The sequence below is a fragment of the Pleurodeles waltl genome, chromosome 8, assembly GCF_031143425.1.
Source record: "Pleurodeles waltl isolate 20211129_DDA chromosome 8, aPleWal1.hap1.20221129, whole genome shotgun sequence".
Taxonomy (NCBI): Eukaryota; Metazoa; Chordata; class Amphibia; order Caudata; family Salamandridae; genus Pleurodeles; species Pleurodeles waltl.
Window position 1 is genome coordinate 128,353,476 of NC_090447.1, and position 18,273 is coordinate 128,371,748.

At 42.3% G+C, this 18,273-nt stretch overlaps 1 protein-coding gene across 1 annotated transcript in view; it reads right to left on the reverse strand.

The window, feature by feature from the left end:
• Positions 1-18,273, reverse strand: part of TENM4 (teneurin transmembrane protein 4) — a 1,476,030-nt gene that overhangs the window by 1,446,179 nt on the left and 11,578 nt on the right. The gene's annotated exons all lie outside the window — the stretch shown is intronic.

Genomic DNA, 18,273 nt, shown 5'->3' on the forward strand with positions numbered 1-18,273 from the left:
ATATTCTAGAAATCACAACTAAAAGTTTTCAGCGAACTCATAGGAGTATGTGATTTTCAGCATCAAGCATGTAGCCTGCCAATTTTTAGAACTAAGAGTGGGACGGAAAATTGAAAGCCAATGCTAGGAAACGTGTAGGACGTATAGAAATAAAGGAAACTTTACGCACACACAAAAAAATGGTGGAGGCTGTGCGCCAAGAGGGTTACCTCCTGTATAAGGAAGAATGCACTTGTTTTTTGCCTGGATGCTTGCCTATCGCAATGGGTGCTAGGAAAGGACCTGGGTGCAAGAGACTCCCCGGAGGACGTTTGAGCATCAGTTCACTGTAATTCATTCGTTGGATGTGATTTTAAAGATACAAGAAAACCATGCAATAATATACAACGTTTTAAAGGGCGTAATCTGGAACAACAAGGTTGCTATTTAAGCTGTTTTATTGTTTTGCTTTGAAGTAAATACGTTTTATTTTAATTACCTTCATTTTGTGGCATCAGTCCTCTTAGCTGTGAAAACGACACCATTATGAATACATGTAATTATGTTGATTTGGGCCCATTTGTCTGGGCAAATGACTACATCAGTTGCCATAGTGGTAACCACTGCCAGATAAATTTTGGAATGCATCGATTGTTTCCTTACAGAGTACTGTATTAATGGTTATAGTGCAGTGGGAGAGAGGTTTATCTGTATGTTGGTGATTTGTGGGATTACATTTGGACCAAAATTCATTAACGTTCCAAAGCTGCAATGGTCACTCAAAAGTATTTTAAATTTATAATAGATTACCACGTACACCAGTTAACTTATATAAGGTATCTAATACTGCAGATGATTTATGCTGGTCGTGTCATGAATTGAAAAAGGGCTTATATAATATGTTGTTTTCTTGTGCTAAAGTGTTTAATTTCTGCAAACTAATTTGGTTTAAAAATGGATTCTTAAAATTAACTTGCCTTTTATGTACCCAAGTTAATTTCTTTGGATCTCTTTTACGTTTGGACAAGGCTAACAGTATTGACAGCGATAAAATATTAGATCTTGTTATTTTTATTGCTTTTCAACACATCAGTCACGTTAGAAAGACTTTCATAAACTGCCATTTGTTTTCTCAGGGAATGTAATTTATTTAAATCGTAGATTTTATAGACCACACGTTTCCACCAAAAGCACATTAGAAGAGATATATTTTGGTTATCATCAAAATTTCTTTGCATGAAAATCCATCTGTATTCAACCCTCTTGTTCTCAATGTGAAGCTTTCAATTCTCCATAAAAAACTTCATACATAGTATCTTCATTTTTCAACTAACGCTCAATATATTTCTAATACCCTACTTTTAATTTCTTCCCAACTATCCAAGTATATTTTTATACTTAAACTCTTTATATTTGATCCTGTATCTCCTCCTCTCTCTCCTTTTCCTACCTTTCTCTAATTTCCTCCTTCTTTTATCACTTTAATTTTGAATGTTCAAGTTGCATATTCTAATTATGTTGGATATAAACACAGTAAATTATATCTGCTATATATGTTGTTTTCATTAATTATACATTCCAGAAATGTCAAGTTATCTTTCCTATTATTGTTACTGCCTTTAATTGTATTGACCTTATTGCTGCTGTAAATTCTTTTGAAAATCTTAATAACATTGTTAAACAGAAAAATAAAAGGATATACCAATAGAAAATCCATTTCATCTTGGTTATTCAACCTAAATTCACAATGCGAAAGGTCTTGAGTAACCTCCCTACTTCCTACCACCTTCTTTCAAATTACTGATTTTCACCCTTGTGAATCATTGTATCACTTCATTTCCCCAAATGAGGACTGTCTCAAGTCAACAAATAGCATTCGATGTGGGTGGTGATGGCAAGCTAAATTCACCAATATTAAGGGGGTCATTCTAACCCTGGCGGTAAAAACCGCCAGGGCGAATGACCGCGGTAGCACCGCCAACAGGCTGGCGGTGCACCGCTGGGCATTCTGACCGCGGCGGTTCTGCCGCGGTCAGAAGCGGGAAACCGGCGGTCTCCCGCCGGTTTCCCGCTGCCCTGCAGAATCCCCCATGGCGGCGGAGCACGCTCCGCCGCCATGGGGATTCTGACACCCCCTACCGCCATCCTGTTCCTGGCGGGTCTCCCGCCAGGAACAGGGTGGCGGTAGGGGGTGCCGCGGGGCCCCCATAAGAGGGCCCCAAAAAGAATTTCAGTGTCTGCCTAGCAGACACTGAAATTCGCGACGGGTGCTACTGCACCCGTCGCACTCCAGCAACTCCGCCGGCTCCATTCGGAGCCGGCTTCATCGTTGCTGGGTCTTTCCCGCTGTGCTGGCGGGCGGCCTTTTGGCGGTCGCCCGCCAGCACAGCGGGAAAGCCAGAATGGCCGCCGCGGTCTTGTGACCGCGGTGCGGTCATTTGGCGTTAACCGCATGGCGGGCGGCGACCGCCGCCCGCCGCAGTTAGAATCACCGCCTAAGTGTCTAACCTTATTTTGCAGTATTTCAGTGTTTTGCTCCTGTCGCCCTCCTTCATATACAATTGATAACAGATACTTAAAAAACTTCCTCTGGACTTAGGGCCCGCATAACAGTCTTTTTAGAAGATACACTCAATGCAGACAGTCATCGATGCGCTACTGTAGCCAATGCCTTTACCAAGCCACAGAGTTTGCCCACACTCACAAAAAGGAAAACATACACCAGTAATACACCAATATATATGTGATTAAAAAAAATAGAACAGAAGAATTGTTTCCTGCATCAGATGGAGGGTGAAAGCACCACGACCATACTCACATCTGTCTAAAGGAGTCAGTCTTAATAATTTTGAAATATATTGGCTACCAAATTGATTTCTTTTTCTGGTCAAGAGTAAAGCTAGATAGCGGTGTCTTCATTACAGTTCAACCTTTAAAACACAAGCATACGGTGATCCCGTAACAATTACCCATGTGAAACTATTTGATGGGCTCCACAATACTTGTGCGGTAGATGTTTATTTGCCAAAATGACAAATACCTTCACAAATGGTGTCACTTGGCGCAATTGTTAGTCTCAACATCCTGTGACCACCCGTTGCAGTGTGACCAAGGTGCCGACCCTACTCTGATCAATTCACGGTCTTCCTTGGGAGCTACATTGCCTTATTAGAACCTATACAAGTGCTTCAGAACAATTTGCTCATACAAGATCACAAAATCCTTGTTCTTTTCCTCTCTCAATCAATACTTCCCAAGGTGAGGCATGAAGGTGTTTTATTAATATATTGCCTGTTGCCATATGTGTACATCTTCAAAGTGATGTAAATGGCGGGGTTATGATGCTGGTAATTTCATCGATCTCAGAAGGATGAAAAATAGAGCAGGCCCACTGAGAATGAAATATGTGACCTGCAGGTTGCATATTTAGGCCTTCCTGGTAGCGGAGGGGCATTAACAAAGGGCACAGGAGGCAAGATAGTTGTTTCCGGCCTATTTATTCACCGGACCAACATAGATCAGAGAGACCTTTTGTATCACGTTAGTACTGCATTGTGGATCGTAGAGTGATGATCCGTTTGAAAGCCTGCAAAACACCCCGTTCACCTGGAGCTCTTCCCTTTCTTTGACCCAGTCCCTTACACTCTTTGGGCTAAAAGCGCATTGTGGTGACATTATTCTTTAAACTTGTTAACTTGACTTTCTGGGGCAAAAAGGGAAAAAACAAATAGTAACAAGGAGATCAGCCTCACATAAAGACTAGCTCCTCCCTTGGTCATAAGATCCTTACCTAGAGAAATGTCCTTCACACCAGGAGTCATATCTGCTACTTATCCAGACCTATCAATACTTAACTTGTTGAGCAGAGAGAAGGTCAATGGATTAGCCTAGCTTATTTAGGATACCAATGGACGAGACAAAAGTTTGTATCACATATAACACCCTTTTCCGGTAATTCTTGTGTGTTTTCTGCAATGATGGTGTTTGAACCAACCCTTCAAACTGTGATTTGTCTCAGTGCTTTCGATGGAGACATAGAAGTGCAGGTACTCACTATTTAGAGTACCAGTTTGCTCCTGAGAAGTGCTGGGACTCTCCCATTAAAAGTATTGCAGTAGTGCTAAGAATTGCAGATTCTCTCTCTTACAAATTGAAGAATTGCGTTTACTCAGAACCGGACAGTACCTGCCCATTTAAAGCACTGGTTTGTCTTCATTCCTCCCCCACTGTTGTGTCTAGAATATGTGAGAATGTTTGGTAAACATGAACTGATGGTCAGATGGAGCATGTTGGGAGGATGATGTCTGAATGGACCAAACCGGCTGAAGTCCAAAGGTGAGCAAGGGAGGAGGAAACCGCTCAGAAGGAGTGAGGTGATACCTTGAATGACACAGTGCTCCATAAAGTACAGGAATGGGTATAGGAAGCAGAAATGAGTGCTTGCTCTTAAAATGGCCCACCATGGGAACTCGTCACTCTTTGGCAGTGTCAGAAGAGTTTAATTACAAGCTTACTCCCCACTGTTCTAGTATGCTTAGTGGTTAAGCTAGATCAGCAGTTCTTAACCTATGGTCCACAGACCCCGGGGGGTCCGCAACACTTGCTCAGGAGGTCCGTGACTGCTTAGGAAGTAAAATAATATTCACAGAATTATAAAAGTGTACATCAATAATGAAGTAAAATGTAAAAGTAAACATTTAAAAACTTTCTGTAACTGTGAAAGACTTTCGAATAGGAGGCTAAATTTAACTTGGTATCCTCAGATTGATTTGCGGGAAGCAGGGAAAGTACATCAAGCAGAATTTAATATGGACAACGGGTGAATGCAATTACATCTAGGGAAACTTCAACCTTCCCACTAAAATTACAATTTTGATTGTTTTTATATTTGTGAATTAGATATAATAATTAATAATTTGTATATTTGTTTGATGAGTGCTTGTTTCTGTAAGGTTGTTTTGTGGCTGAAATCATCCAGATTGCTTAGGTTAATAATAATTTAAGTGATGGTCCCAGGAGTCCCAAGTGATGATAAAGTGGAGGTCCACAGAAGTCAAAAGGCTAAGTACCAGTGATCTAGAGGAGCTATTCGTTCTGGAATACATTGATAGGACTTCAAACTACTTACTTTGCTTACTGGCAACAACAGTAGTGCGCCTTTCAATGCAGGAAATCACACACAAGTGTTGGAAAAGTTGTATGGAAACCTTGCAGACCATATGTCCATAAGTTTAATAGTCCTGGCCATTAACCACCTTACGGAGACGATTATGGAACAAATGTGACACTGGAGACACCAATTTTGCGACATGTTGCTCACACGAACTTGCTTAACTGGCTGCAAGAATGGGCTGGGGTGAGCAGCTCCTAGGTGACCTGCGGATGGGCCAAATGTTATAAACCAAATATCACTCGTAGGTTTATTCCTACTTAATGACATAATTTATGACTGCTGTATTATGATCTTCGTTTGCACTCTAAAACCAATGAAAAGGGTTGTAAAAAAAAAGAATGGGATTGTAGATCCTCATTGAAGTGAATTACGTCAGTTCTAATAATAATGGTAATAACTTGTTTTGTATTTAGCAGTTACATCTTCAGCTCTGCTGTTGTGAAGCGCTATAAAGAACAGTAATGGGATTATCTCAAATGAGAGCAAACAGATTAATTTTGACATACATCAGATCCTCTCCCTCCTTATTTATATCTGTAAGGTCAAGCACCTCTTCAGAGCCAGGTGCCTACAGATTATACCCACATCCACTTCCGGCTTCAGGGCGGATCTAGTGAAGCATCCCAACATCACTCAGGGCCTGATTACGACCTTGATGGATGGGATACTCCATCACAAACGTGACATATATCCCACCGGCCGTTTTAGAAGTTCCATAGGATATAATGGAACTTGTAAAATGGCGGATGGGATATCCGTCACATATGTGACAAAGTAGCCCATCCGACAAGGTCGTAATCAGGCCCTCAGTGTCTGAAACAAACATTCTTTAAGAGGAAAGGTTAGTTTGAACTCATCCAGATATTAGGAGCTTCTAATAACCAATAGTTTATAGGTACCTGCTTCCAACATGGAGAACTTGGCATTTCAGTGGTCATATTATGTCTGAACCACCTTCTCTTTATTTTTGGCAGACTGTCTAAGACACAGACACAAGGGTATTGAAGATGAAAAGTGAGAGGGAATAACCTGGCTGTGCCATTATGCCTCTTAAAACGTGAAATGAAGGGGTGGTTATTTTTCTGTAGAATGTGAAAATGTTTTCCATTTAATCCTCTGATGACATTTAGAGTCATCAAGAGTCGGGAAAGCCTGACGACTGACCCTGAGAAAAACCCTTGCATGTAATATCCCCCACCTTTGACTCCCACTGGATTTAAGAAATAAAAGTGACATTTTAAGCATCAACTAAATATCTTTCTGGGTCATGGGATTCAAATATGTTAAAAAATACACTGTGCACTAAAATGTTTAGGTAAAGACACATTGCAGTAACATGCTTCAGTGAGACAGGATTGAACAGCAGTGGGTAAATTCTTGGGCACTCCACTCTGAAACATAGATAATGCAAGTTCAAGAAAGACCTGCAAAGTTAGTATGTACGTGGGAAGACACAGACTTTATGTGTGCTGGAGGCCTTACCCACTTACATAAGCTTTATTAAGAACTCTGTCTGATCTAACCCTCCAGTCCCAAATCAGGGATTTACCTTTTTGAAAGGGCTGTTCAATCCGGATAAAACCACCTCCCACTACCATGCTGGATAAGAACAGTTTTGTATAAATTCCTTACTATTTTTGCATTACTGTTTGACTAACCATTCATAGGGACGTTACCCTTAGTCCTGACAAACCAGAGAGGAGTATCTTAGCCCAAATAAAAGCCTCAGACCTTTCAGGGCATGCCTAAAACTGCTTAAACATGTTGGTCTGATACACAGGGATAAAACTATTTTCTCCCTGCCACTAATTTTTCATCCAATCATGAGAAGTCCTCCTTCAAGTCATATCCTACCTCTAGGTAATTTTAGCTTCGTCTTAGTTTCCTATACCTATTAAGCCTAACAACAACAGGGCCAGAGCTGAGATTGTGCCACATTTGTTTACACCACATCCTTCAAAAATACTCCATCACACGTGAGGTTGAGCCCAGTCGTGCCTATGATCACTGGCATGAGCGAGATGTGGATCCTACGATGCAACATGCCATCGCAGTCAGGGTGAGGCTCTGCATCCTAGTAAATGGGAGACTCTACAACTGTTACCTCCTTGAAGAGAACAGTTATAACTAAGATGAATACTTGCATTGTATTTTGCTGTTTCCTAAAGAACCTTTGCAATTGAAAACCTGCTAAGCCCCTTCTACAAGCAAGCACTCATTTTGTAACACCTCTTTAGGATGTCTGACCAACCCAATCCATGTCAGGGATCAGACCTCACCATCAAACACATGGTCAACTTCGCTCACAACATTACTTTCATGTTGGCCTACAAGTCTATCCCCTGACAATAAGAGGGCATTCAACCAGTTTACAACTGCCGTACATAAAACTATGGGCCAGATGTAGGAAGATTCCGAATTGCGACCCACAAATTCTGAGTCAGAGCGACTCACAAATTGCGAGTCACAATTCGGAATGTTGGATGGTGTCCCTGACACCATCTGCGACTCGCAAGGGGGTCGCAAAGGCCCACCTCATGAATAATCATGAGGTGGGTCTCAATTTGCGAAATCTCTTGCGAGTGGCGGCCCTCCCAGGGATGGTGGCCTGCTGCGGACAGCAGACCACCATGTCTGTGACTGCTTTTTAATAAAGCAGTTTTATTTTTTTGTAATGCAGCCCGTTTTCCTTAAAGGATAACGAGATGCATTACAAAAACGAAAAATGATACGTTTTAGTTTCATTTTTTTCAGAGCAGGCAGTGGTCCGTAGGACCACAGGACCACTGCCTGCTCTGAAAAAAAGTTTGTGGCATTCACAACGGGGAAGGGGTCCCCTGGGGACCCCATCCCTTTTACGAATAGGTTACAACCCATTACAAAAGGGTGCAGACTGCGATTGGTTTGCGATCGCGTTCGCGGTCACAAAGCAATCCTGCATTGCACTGCGACTCACAATTAGGAAGGGAACACCCCTTCCTAACTGCGACTCGCAAACCCATTTTGCGATTCGGTAACCAGGTTACCGAATCGCAAAACAAGGTCGGCGCATTGCAAAGTGCATTTTGCACGTCGCAAACAGCGAAATTTGCTGTTTGCGATGTGCAAGCTGCTTAGTACATCTGGCCCTATATCCCTTCTGCTAAAACTCGCAATTTGCGAGGAAACTAAATAACAACAGGTACACATTAGTACCCAGGCCCTAAACAATGTAATTCTTTGTCTGAGCGGATGTCTCAAGGATCCTAAGAGCTGCCACTCAAAAAGTTTATCTTAATCCGATCAACTACTCTGAAGAGGCCTCACGGTGAAATGTTTGGAGCTTATAAAAGTCCCTAATTGACATAGGAATGATATTTTTGTAAATTGCATCAGCTGATTGTTTAACACTAGATTTGATGTCAGAATCATCAATCGCAAAGTGAGCAGAACATAGGGCCATATGTACGAACACTTTTTCCCATCGACACAGAATGGGTAAAAACCTTTGCTACATCTGGCCCATAGTCTCTAATAATAGTGACTATTGTCCATATGTGATTTTTAAAGTGTTTTCATCTAAAATGAACTCCTTTCTTAAAGATTCCAAAAGCATATAAAGAACAACATTGGCACAAATAGCACTCAGGTTATTGTGTCTCTTACAATCTGTAATGCTCTTACTGTCTGGGGTGAAGTAGCAGAATATGTAATGACAAATGTCCACTCGAAAACCCCACAGTACAAAAGCCTGAAGCGAGACTGTTGCCCTCTAATTGAATTCTCTTCCTCCCCCTATGTCCATCACATGGACTTGTAGGCAAGGCCCGCCAGGCCTGTCCAATCGAATGGGCCATTACTTACATCTCCCGCTGGTTTGCACTAACCTGGTTTACTTATGTGATTCATCACAGCCAAGACATGAGCAACCAAAATTGGCAGCTATGGATAGCCTGACAACCACTGCGCTTCAATCCTTCTTCGCTGAGGGCAGAGAGTGGAGCACAAGTCTGTATCCCAAGGCCCATTTTATTAGGTCAAAATCACATGATCAGAAATAAATGTCTGGCGCACACTGTGTTGACACTGACTAGGATTTCAAAGCATTTCTGCACGTAAACATTAAAAATGATTATGATTAAATGGGACCATTTAAATCAAATCTAAAAATTAATTCTAAAAATTCATTCTCCTCAGATGCTAAAATACGAGGTATTAGAATACTGGAATGTTGAGAGCTCCATTGAAGAGAAGTGAGTGGATCAGGGCCCATAATCGTTGATATAGGCTTTCTGCTCCAACATTCCAGTGTTTTTTTTTATTTATGCTGCTCTCCTTTTTAATTTAGGATGTTCTACCCTCTGTGGGTGGAAAGCTTTAATAGTCTTATAGCCCTTCTGCCTCAGGTTATACCAGTTGATAAAGGCAATCTCTCTTTTGTTATAGACAATCTATAATGACCTCGGCTGTAACTGTGGAAGAGGCCTTAACAACCTTTGCAGCGCTCGTTAGAAGGCCATGACAGTATGTTATTATCCTTTTCAGTCTAAAGGAACAATGGTCCCTGAATTGAATAGGATGAACGTAATAATCAAAGAGTTGTAATGAAATCTATGAAAACAGGTGAATAAATTGTTTCAAAATGGTATTTGCATTGATTAAATAGACAAAGTTGGAAACCAAAACCTTTAAAAGCAACTGTCCTCAGACAAGTTCATTGTGACATGACAGAAATACAGAAGAAGTCACATACATATGTGCTTTTGCTCTTACACATTGTACCGGGAGCTAGATCTCTGTAACATGTACATATAATTTGGACTGTGACAAGAATAAGGTGTGCAGTTACTTAGATCACTATGCAGGCTAAGATGCAGAAAATATGAACTCTGGACTGGGCATGTAGATAGCTAGGTCAATTTCTATGCTAAGGTCCGCAGATAACTTTGATGCAAACAAATTTAAGGTGTATAGAGACTTCGATCTCTATAACATGTAAACATAATTTAAACTGTGACAAGATTAAGTTGTGCAGATAGCTGATCTCTATCTAGGCTAAGATGTGCAGACATTTTGAATCTAACTAGATTTAATATATACAGATATTTTGAATCCTTTTTGGGCTAACATGATCAGACTATTTGAACCCTGTGTAGCAGGCTAGGGTGTGCAGGTAATATCGATCATACGTAGACTTAATTTGTACAGATAACTTAAATCCTAAGTAGAATTGGTTTCTAACCAGAGTGAATTTATACAGATAATTTGGGCCCTAATTTTCCTAAAATATGACAATAGTTCAAACCTTTATTAGATGTGCGAGTAAAGATAATTGAGATTGCAATTAGACAAGGATGTGCAGCTGATATGGATCTTAACATGGGTGCATTTAATTTGAACTTACTAGTTTAACATAGGCAGAGAAATATGCTTTAGACCATTAAGATTTAGGGCCTCATTACGAAGCTGGTGGGCCAACCGCTGGCGGTCTATCCTCTCCCTCCCCAGCCCTATTATGATGTTTCCACTGGGCTAACCGGCAGAAACCTCCATACTTGGAGGTTTCTGACGGTCATCCCAGTTAAAACAGTTCAGCGGCATTGACCTCAGGTCCACATGGAGCCGAGGCTAATGCTGTCGCATAGAGGGGCCTCCAACATCCTCGGAATGCACACAGTGTGCATTCCAAGGGTGCTGGGCAGGGGGGCCCCTGCACTGCCTACAACATGGTCATGGGGAGTGCAGGGGCCCCCGTGGCCTCCGCACTGCCTTTCCCCCAACCTTTTCATGGTGGAGACCTCGCCATGAAAAGGCTACAGAAAGAGGACTTGTGATAAGCATGGTGGAGCTGAAATCAGGTGGGGACCTCGCCATGAAAAGGCTACAGAAAGAGGACTCGTGATAAGCATGGTGGAGCTGAAATCCGACCAACCTTTCAGGAGCCAAGTTCCTGCTGGTGGTGACGGTCTGGCTGCTAGGATTGTAATATGGCAGTCGGTCCCCCAGAAGTGCGGCGGTCTGACTACCATTGTGACCGCCAGACTCTTAATTAGGCACTTCGTTTTTTCGTAAAAGTAATTCACATTGTAGTCTTAATGTCACATTTGACGTCAAGTTTCCCATTCAGCCCTGGAACCTATACAGACTCACATAATGAATAGATTTCTTCAGAGGCACAGAAATGAAATGACTTCTCCTAGGTTGCGGAGAGGCCAGTGACCTTGCAGCTTGAACTATGCGGGCATCTATGGGAAAAGATATACCTATTCTGAAGGTCATCGTAGAGCTAATAAGCCCCAGTTGCTTTCTCACATCCATTTTGCTTCTCAATAGAAAGGATCGGAATTGTTGTCATTTTATAAATTTATATTATTCTCGCTTTGTTTTGACTGAATAACAAAACTTTCAATACATATGGCCCTGACCAAGGCTTTTGGCTATACTTTATCATGGAAGGCATCTGCTACGCAGATAAATTCTGTCTGAAAACCTTGAAGATACAATTGAGTTCCTTAATAAACAAGTTTCAAGAACCCAACATAGCAATATAAAGTGGTTATTTCTTGAATACAGTAGTGTTAGTCAGAAGAAGCATTGAAAAAGCCATTAAGGCTGGATTTAATGTGCTAATGCAGGTAGACAAAGCATGAACAAATGTTTGCTTGTATTGAATGTAAAAATGCTGTTTAGTACCTTAAAGCCTGACTGATATGCAAGAGATAAAGAACTGAATATGACAAACAATGTGATGAGTGCATGTACTTTTCATATGTAAAATAGTACCTAATGCATTGGAAAGGTAGCACTTCCTAGAGGGTGGAATGATACACCAAGCAGCCAATAGCATGAGGTAAGAGAGTGGCAGCCCTCTTGATGGAGTCAAAGCCCACTCTGAAAGTTATAAAGTGTTGATAAATATAGGCCTTGCAGTCAGATTCACTGTCAAACTGTGCAAGCTCATTTCAAGGCAGCCATCAAAGTATCAGGTGTGTGTGGTTATTGAATGTGAGCAGTGCTTAATTTGTAAATAAAGAGGTGCCGGTGCCCAAAGCCCTCCTCTTAAACACGTGGCTGCTGCAATTAACTGTGCGTACATGGAATACTGTAGCAGCGTAAGCCTGAAGCCATTCGGGACTCTTCAATCCATATAAAGGCCCTGATTCTAACCGCGAGGGTCGGCGGGAGCACCGCCGACAGGCCGGCGGTGCCCCGCAGGGCATTCTGACCGCGGCGCTTTGGCCGCGGTCAGAAAGGGTAAACCGGCGGTCTCCCGCCGGTTTACCGCTGCCCTCAGAATCCCCCATGGCGGCGCAGCTTGCTGCGCCGCCATGGGGGATTCTGACCCCCCCTACCGCCATCCTGTTCATGGCGGGAAAGCCGCCATGAACAGGATGGCGGTAGGGGGGGTCGCAGGGCCCCTGGGGGCCCCTGCCGTGCCCATGCCAACGGCATGGGCATGGCAGGGGCCCCCGTAAGAGGGCCCCGCAAGGTATTTCAGTGTCTGCCTTGCAGACACTGAAATACGCGACGGGTGCTACTGCACCCGTCGCACCTTCCCACTCCGCCGGCTCGATTACGAGCCGGCATCCTCGTGGGAAGGGAGTTTTTCCCTGGGCTGGCGGGCGGTCTTTTGGAGACCGCCCGCCAGCCCAGGGAAAAACTCATAATACCCTCTGCGGTCTTCTGACCGCGGAGCGGTATTATGGGGGCGGAATTCTGGCGGGCGGCCTCCGCCGCCCGCCAGGATTAGAATCACCGCCAAAGTCACTCCCTGCCCCTTCAGCTCACTCCTGCAGCTTTCTGCTTTCTTCATTTGTGACGCTTTTTCGTTTTTCTCTACCCCCGTTTTTCCCATGTGTGTCTTTGGTTGCAGCAAATGCTTGAGGCAGAAGAATAAGCCCCGGCCCTGAAAAATAAGTGCCGGTGCTCAGCACCGAAAACAACAAGCACAAATTAAGCACTGAATGTGAGCTAATTATCGGCAACCATCCAAAGAGCTAGAAGCCGGCGCCTGCATATTTAGAAGCACGTGCTTGGCAAACCACATATGCGCTTTGTCGACAAAAATTGGCTGAGTGAGTGACCCCTTTGAGAGCAGAGAAGGAACACACTACTTGGAGTTAGAACTGAGAAGTAAGGGGCCAAAGGAAAGTTAGCATCCATCACCTGCACAGCTACACACAACCTCTAGGAGAGACATGTTTTCAAACTAACTTCGTCAGCCTATCTGGAAAAAGCCTTCATTGGTAATGCGGAGCTGGCATGGAACAACAATAAGACAACGGTAGGCATCAGAAAACGTAGGCATGTGCCATAGGGTTCTTACTGTAATGCAATGATGGAGGTAATATAATAAAAACGTGCTGTTACACTAAACCATGCACACCACCTGTGGAAACGAGACCACTTTTAAAGAAATGTTATATAGACTCAACTCACCCAAGCCTCTGAGTGCCCAGTTGAAATCCCCAATCTGGGTGCACCGGCCAGTGGGGATGCCTGAGCATTCTTGTTTAAAGTGCATATACCCTTATTTACAAAATAAACGACATAATTGCTTTTAATTAATGTAATAGCTTCTGCTAGGTTTCCAAATAATAACTTTTCAATCTCTCTTATTTTTAATGTTTTTCATAAACCCTTTTCTTACAGAGGCTGCCCTCCATTTTGTGGTCTTTTGGCATCTTTGGAAACAAGAAGTGACATCAGAAGAGTGAGGAATTGTAGTGTCCACATAATGTGTAGCTACAGGTTGCATGCCCTCGTGCTGATTACCAAAAGCAAAGCAAAAGCATTTTTTTGCACCTGTTATGAATTTGTCATGCCATATTTGATATCATTTGCGTGGTTGATCGGTGAGGAGACAGTTCAAATTACTTGCTGAGTTCTAGGTGGGATGACGTTTTGGGTAGTAAATGCCACTGCAACTATAAATGTTTTCATTTAATTTTAACCGTTTTCACATTTCTATAACTATATATTCCAAATGAGCCTTAATTGTGGTCTTTCATCAGGATCCCATCAATGATGTCATTTTTGAGGTCACAACCAACCCAAGTATTTTATACAAGGACATGTCCAAAGATCCAGGTGTATTGAAGTCACTAAGCCACATGTCTGGTTCACCTTGCTCTCTCAATGAGCCTGGATTCTCTTTTTCAAACATGGAATGGCACCCTACGTTAGGGTCTGCGGACTTCCAATGACTACTAGAAAAACAAGCACTGGCAAAGCCAATAGGTCTGACCTTGGAAGCATGTGTGATTTTTTTTAAATGATTTGTGCTGTAAGCATATGCCATGAATTAAAAATGAAAAGGAAACATGCTGGGGCCTAAAAATGGCATCCATGAGTGTACAGTAAAATTGTAAATTAAAAAACCCTCATATAATTATACAAATGGTTCCTCACATACAGGTATACTTAGAATGGTTATAGAACCCTTTTTTAGTTTTAATGTATATCATGGAAATGTATTATTTTTGTCAAAAAGAAAAGGTACTATGGGATTTAATTACTGTAACAACAAGACACTGTTTAAATTCACAAGGATGACTAAAAAACAAAAAAGAATGAAAAACTGGAAGGAAAAAACATTGGAAATGTATTGACCCAACAGCCCAGGCACAAAATTGCCCTTCTTTTTTGGCACATGATATCTGACAAATTACTGTCACACACAGTGAAAGAGATCCAATGCCTTAATTAAGTGAGATGACCCATCTGCTCTATACTGTATACTGTCGATAGAAGAAGCAAAATGTGAATGACAGGTGCACAATCAATGGATGAAGATGACTGACCAAAAACTTCTCTATGAATATATTGTATTTAGGATTTTTAGGTATGGCATTATCTAAAAAGCCTTTTGATTTTACAAATAGTAAACTTACTTATAGGAGCTTACATCCATCTCTTTTCACCTAGGGTCAGTTGTGTCATCCAGATTTTTCTTCCGCCCACTACATCATGGACTAATGGGCCAGCCCATTTCAGCCATTGGCTAACTTCACTGTGAGTGACGGCTTCCTGCTTTTTAAAAGAAGCACATCTACACACAAAGTATTTCCCATCGGTGCCAAAGAATACTATTTAATGTGTGCTTTTTGAGACCAAAAAACGTTTTGCCTACATTTTCTATTTTTATACAGACGCGAGCTTGGGAGCTTTCCCAACAATAACGTTTCACAAAAAACATAGCAAAACAAAACAAACACTGACAAAACCAAAAGGCTTGCAGAAAATGCCAGACCTACTGGCTTTGCAAATGTTTTTTTATTTTTTATTTCAGGTGGCTCGAAAAACAGATAAAGCAGCTATCTGTAGACCGGGCCTAAACATACTTAGCTCCTCGCTGACATTCAGAAGGATGGCTCTGATTGAAATTGTGAGTTCACAATCACACATATATACGTTTTGCGACGTTTTTCAGTGTTTTTTTAAACATTTGATGGATTTTCCCTTAATAAAATCATGCAGAAAATAGTGTCCTTTTCACGGTCCTTCTGTTCTTTGTTGCTGTGGACATGGCTAAATGTTTCTCCATGGAAGTCCGAAAGTATGGAAACGTTAAGACCCCCCTGCCGCCTCCCCCCACCAGTGTGCATAAAACTTTACAATAATAAGTTTACTTGCACGGGCATTTCCTTCGCAGCCTTTCGTGCATATTCTACAATTGTGGCCAGTGCTATAAGGAATCTCAAATCACTTGACTAAGAACAGACATAAACCCCAAGCACACAATGAGATGCTAACATACGTGTTAGTAAAAATACACATACGTATCATATAAAATTCAAGAAAGGAAACGTTCTGATTTTATGAAATATTTTCTATCATATGTCTTCCGTGGAAGACATTATATATCACATTCAATTGTGTCATCATGATATCTTTCACACGGTGACGTCAGCCTCACTCAATTTAACGTCAGTGACCAAAAAACCGTTTTGCTGATCACCGCTCCTGGATACCAACAACTGTGACGTCACACAGGCCTTTGCCTTACAAAAGCAAACCAAGCACAGAATCCAACGGTTACAAACCTAAGACGTGGAGAACCTCAGAAAAGGATTTATTATGCACTTGCTAGGCTAGTTCGGCGGGTTAATGCAATTCCTGTAGAGTTGCAAAACCATTCAACAAAAGTCAATGATTTGTAAATGTAACTTGCACCTTCGTACCAAACAAAAAAGTGTACTTTTCACCCCTCATGTAAAATTTAAATGCAAATAATACATAGCGTAATGAAAGGTGAACTACAGAATATCTTGTGATTTGTTTCTCTCTGTTGGTTTCCCTGTACGGACTATTAAAAAATTCGTATTTTACAACTGCTGATGCCCTCGAGTGAACGAGAAAACACAAAATATTTATAATCATACCTTTGCCACATATGTCTACCATGCCATATAAATATAAAGCAGTTATCCCATGTACGCGTTGCATTCGCTATATTACACGTTTCCTTCCGAGAACATATTGGCGGGAATCTTAATGCCCATTTCTCCTAGCAGGTGGTGCATGCCCTCCTGTCAGCGGGCCCAGGAATGCCAATCTGTCAGTTCGCGGAGGCAGAATATCTTAAACTGCCTCGATGGGCCATGCCACGGAGCAGGTAACAGTCGGAGAACAAAGCTGAACAGACATTGATGTGCAGATATCCAGCTGTCTGCGTGGACTCGAGTGAAGGTTTAAAGAGCTCGGCCTCACTGGAGATGCAGGGATGTCCTGCAGGACCCGCCACGCTTTGCCAGGCCTCATTTTACCCTATAGTGCGACACAGCTCTCGGCGCATCCACGTGCGCTCCTTCGTGCCCTCTGCCGAAGAGCAGACACACACGGCTTGGGTTGTCAGCAAGGGTGCGGATATTCAAGGTAATGTTATCTAATAATGAGGGCGGCGCCGGTCCTTTTTGCGAAGGAATGGTGCCCAGGTAGGCTCACCCAGCCAGAACACTCTCCTTATCTCACCAGAATAAGGAGATCAGATGGCTCAAGTCTTCCCGCGCAAGGCTCCAGTTCTGGGGTATTCTTTCCCAAATCATTGTGTTTTTTAAGTGTGTTCGAGCAATCGAATCATCTGGAATGAGCTAGGACTACAACTCCCAGAATGCGTTAGCTTGACTAACAGAAACCTCGAACAGGAGTCCCTGCATCCATGGTGAGAGGCTCCTGTGCCGACTCCCAATGTGTTCCCCCGAACTTAAAAGGAGTGGAAAGATGTGGTGAGACCAGTTCTTTACCAGCACTGTCCAAGCCAGGGGTGCCCTACGTAAGTTAAGGAGGGTCAGGTGCATGCCTTAACACTGATGGATACTGAGCAACATATACGTACAATGCATCTAACTTAAATGTCTTCATAATAATTTGATTATCCTGAAAACCTGGCATGGAATCGGGCCACTCGGGCCCAGGTTCGACACTACTGGCCGAAACGCACTGAACTAACTAACCCTTTGACGGCAGCATACATCAAAGACTTTCGTCTTCGCCCAGGTTTGTTTCTTTTATGCATCGGGTTCCATTTCTTTCTTCCTTACTGAGCAGCAGCAAGTGCCAAAAATATCTTCAGCATACATGTTTGCATCTGTTCACCTGCTACTGCATGGACTTCTAATCCTGACCTGGAAATAAACACCTCTTCCCACGCACCATCCTCTTAAGAACGTTAATACATTAATTTGTTTATAGCACTGTTGCTTCAAGAAGTGCTTAATTTGTAAATAAAAACGTGCCGGTGCTCAAAGCGTTCTTTTGAAATACGAGGCTGCTGCATTTGAATGTGCGAGCACTGAATACCAAGGGTGCTTAATACTAAAGCCATATCGGGCCTCTTTAATCTGGTTACAGCCACTCACTGCCCATTCAGCTCACTCTTGCAGCTTTCCGCTTTCTCCCTTTTAACGCTTTTTCGTTTTTCTCTTCCTCCGTCTTTCCCATATGTGTATTTTGTTAGCAGTAAATGTCTGATGCAGAGAAATAAGTGCTGGTGCCCCCCCCCCCCCCGCAAAGACCGGAACAAATTAAGCACTGGCTTCAAGTCACATGAGAGTCGAAAGTGACTTGAAGCAAAAGTGCCACATAAACGAATTAATTTTTAAACAATTATTTTAAAAAGTTAGACACTTCCACTGAAGTAC